The sequence below is a fragment of the Mus pahari genome, chromosome 6, assembly GCF_900095145.1.
Source record: "Mus pahari chromosome 6, PAHARI_EIJ_v1.1, whole genome shotgun sequence".
Classification (NCBI taxonomy): domain Eukaryota; kingdom Metazoa; phylum Chordata; class Mammalia; order Rodentia; family Muridae; genus Mus; species Mus pahari.
This window is the reverse complement of record NC_034595.1, coordinates 92,667,826-92,671,939: the sequence shown is the minus strand read 5'-3', so window position 1 is coordinate 92,671,939 and position 4,114 is coordinate 92,667,826.

The window sequence follows — 4,114 nt, the reverse complement described above, 5'->3', positions numbered from 1 at the left end:
CCCACCCCCCAGTACTGCGGATGGAAAGCCAGCGCTCTCCCAATGAACTACACCAGAGCCCTTATAGCCTCCTTTATGCAACAGGAAGGCCTTGTCCCTGCAAACCCTAGGCTCCAATACAGGCTTCATTCTCTCGGCTGGCCCAAGGGCTGCTTTGAACCTTGTACAGATGAAGTAAATGCTGTGTGAGTGAGTGAATGATTGACAGGATCCGAGGCTGTGCAGACCCGCTCTGGAGGTGATGACAGCTTTAGAAAAACAAGCACATGCCAGTGCCAGTGGGCTCCAGAGTGTGAGGAAACGCCTGTGTGGGTCCCTCCGACCTGTTCTGTGAGGCAAGACTTCTGTAGGCGTCAGCACTTTGAACTTGTCTCTGCTTGCGGAAGCACGGGCATGACTGTGTGGCAAGGCCAGCCCAGTGTATGGCTCAGGATACCGAGTTGTTATCAAAAACACCTCTGAGGCTTTGGCGCTCTTGATTTGCTTAAGCTTTGTTTTGTTTCTACTTAGCCCAGGCTGGTCTCCAACTCTCAATCCCCCTGCATCAGTTTTCTCAGTGCTACACTTATAGGCACGCATCACCATGCGGGGCTAATGCCTTTTTGTGTTTGCTTGTTTTGTATTCAGAGACAAGGTTTCCCTTTGTAGCCCTCGCTGTCCTGGAACTAGTTCTTTAGATCAGGTTGGGACCTGCCCCTGCTTCCCAAATGCTGGGATTAAAGGCATATACCACCAGACCTGGCTATGTGTATCTGAGGTTCATGGAGAGCAGAAGAAGGTGCCAGATCTCCTGGAACTGGAGTTACAGGTGGTTATGAGCCTGGTGTGGATGCTGAGAATGGAAGCTGGGTCCTCTGGAAATGCTCTTAACTGTTGAGAGGCTTCTCCAACCTCAACAACCTTTGTAAAGCCATGCTTAAGAGTGTTAGTCCTGCCGGGCGTGGTGGCGCATGCCTTTAATCCCAGCACTCAGGAGGCAGAGGCAGGTGGATTTCTGAGTTCGAGGCCAGCCTAGTCTACAAAGTGAGTTCCAGGACAGCCAGGGCTATACAGAGAAACCCTATCTCGAAAAACCAAAAAAGAGTGTTAGTCCTCTTTCTGCTGCTATAACAAAATACCTGAAGCCAGTTACTTATAAAGAGGCTTATTAGCCTTGAGATGCAAATCGGTTAGCAGAGAGAGTACTGGTCTTAACACAAATGAAGCCCTGGGTTTGGTTCCCAGTAGAGTTGTACAAATCCATGTCTGGTGGCTTGTGCATTTATAACAGCATTTAAGAGGTAAGGGGAGGGGGATCTGAAGTTCAGGGTTATCTTGGGCTACAGAATGAGTTAGGGGGTGGCATGGGATGCATGAGATCCCAAGAGAGAAGAGAAGGAGGAAGTCAGGAAGGTGAATTCAGTTTTGGAGTCTGAAGGTTCAAAATTGGACACTACTATCAGGTCAGGCCATTAAAGAAGGCTTCATGATAGAAGGCATCCAATGGCAGGCAGCACATGAGAGTGACCAGACAGGAGGCAGGAAGGGAAAGGGTGAGGAAGGGTGGCGATGCTATTTTCCTAATGCCTTATTTTCTTGGGAACAAACTCACATTCCCTGAGAAGTGGTCTTATCTCTTCACTGATTACACCCCAATAAATGACTTCTTCGTTTCCCATTAGACCTGTGTCTCACAAGGCCACACAGACATGCTATCCTTTCAGAGACAAAGAGCATCATGAATACATTTTATTGTTATACAAAAAACAAAACAAAACAAAAAAACCATCCAATCATTTGGTGGCACACGCCTTTTTTTTTTTTTTTTTTTTTTGGTTTTTCAAGACAGGGTTTCTCTGTATAGTCCTGGCTGTCCTGGAACTCTGTAAACCAGGCTGGCCTCAAACTCAGAAATCCACCTGCCTCTGCCTCCCAAGTGCTGGGATTAAAGGCGTGCACCACCACGCCCAGCGGCACATGCCTTTAATCCCAGCAGAGACAGGTGAATTTCTGAGTTCGAGGCCAGCCTGGTCTACAGAGTGAGTTCCAGGATAGCCAGGGCTACAGAGAGAAACCTTGTCTCAAAAAACAACAACAACAAAAAACAAACAAACAAAAAACCCCACAAAAACAAAAACAAAAAACAAAACAAAAAGGCAGACAACTGTGGTGGAGCTAGGGACTACTTTGACAATTGGTCCAGCAGGGTAGGGGGTGGTCAGTAGAGGGGGATTAGCAAGAGAAACTGTTATGCAGATTAGGGAAGAAGGGTTCATTTCAGTTTAGAGATCATAGTCCATCACTGAGAGAAGTCAAATCAGGAACTTGAAAGCAAGTCTGCTTGTCATTCCACCCAACAGTACCTCTGATCAATGAACTCACTCACCGCTGAGGTGGTATAGCAGAACTAATGGAGGACAGTCCTTGCTGGCTCACTCAGGATCATGCTTTCCTATACAGCCCAGGACCACCTGCTTAGGGGATGGTGCCGCCCACAGTGGGCTGGGTCCTCCCATATCAGTTATCAGTAAAGATAACTTCCCACGGACATGCCACAAGCCTATCTGATCTAAGGAATTTCTCAGTTGAGACACCCTTCTCGGGTGAGTCTAGGCTCTATCAAACAGGCTGAACTGATTAAACAGACTGAACTGACCTAACAGGATTCTTGCTAATGGTTGAATGGTATGACATCACTGCAGGGTGGTGGAGGAGGAACTAAGAAGACATTGAGGGTGATCAGACACAGGGTGGCACTTCTGGCTATATCAACTCTGTTGTGTCTTTTGCCACAGCTTGACTTTTTTTTTGGGGGGGGGGAGAGTCGAGATGGGGTTTCTCTATATAGCCCTGGCTATCTTGGAACTCACTCTGTAGACCAGGTTGGCCTCGAACTCAGAATCTACCTGCCTCTGCCTCCCGAGTGCTGGGATTAAAGGCATGCGCCACCACTGCCCTGCCCACAGCTTGACTTGTACACCAGCAGGCTCAGGCTCAGGCTCAGGCTCAGGCTCAGGCAGGAGGATCTGGACTTTAGGGGGGAGGAGGGTTGAGGCTTGACTGGTTTTTGTTGTTGTTAGTGGTGGTGGTTTTGTTTGATTGTTTGTATTTTTTTTCTTTGTTTTTTTCCCCCTCCCTTGGAACATAGTCTGACTGGTCTGGAATTCTCCATGTAGACCAGTGACCAGTGTTACCTCAAACTCACAGGGATCAGCCAGCCTCCATTTCCCAAATGCTGGGATGAAAGGCCTAGGATAACACGGCTGGGCAGTCCAACCAACCACATCCAGATCCAAACTCCAAAGTAATCGGTCTCCCCTACACTGTCCAGTCTAAAATGAGCTTCCTGGGTCACGAGAAGGTGAGGGAGCATACATTTACATACAGGAGAGACCCAACCAGTGATGGGAAAGGATCATCGGAGTTCAACCTTGTTGCAGTCAGACTGGGAGGGGATACAAGATTTTCTGCATGATCATCTAACAGAAAAGAAGGGTGGAATCAGAGCAGTGGGCAGGGGTCTCCTCCTATCACTCGATCACTGGGCACGGTGTATGTTACTATCACAGCACAGGTTACACACGCTCCCTTCAAACAGCAGCCAAGGGAGCCAGAGAGGCAGCTCAGAGGGAGAGCATTCACAGGCCAGCTCAAGCCCCGGTTTCTGTCTCCAACCAGGTAAAACAAAGCAGAGCACAAAGCCTCGCCTATCAGAGCTAACCAATCATGGTCCTGAGCCAGCTTCTGAAAAGTCCCTACAGCAGGGAGCTGCAAACCTCCAAAACCACCCCAAAAAGACCTGAGACATCTGATTTTAGCCTGACACCCGAGCGGGTGACCGCCAACATTCTGGCATTAAGAGTCTTTAACCGAGCCGGGCATGGTGGCGCACGCCTTTAATCCCAGCACTCGGGAGGCAGAGGCAGGCGGATTTCTGAGTTCGAGGTCAGCCTGGTCTACAGAGTTCCAGGACAGCTAGGGCTACACAGAGAAACCCTGTCTCGAAAAACAAAAACAAAACCAAAAACAAACAAACAAACAAAGAGTCTTTAACCGCCGGGCATGGTGGCACACCCCTTTAATCCCAGCACTCAGCAGGCAGAGGCAGGCGGATTTCTGAGTTCAAGGCCAGCCT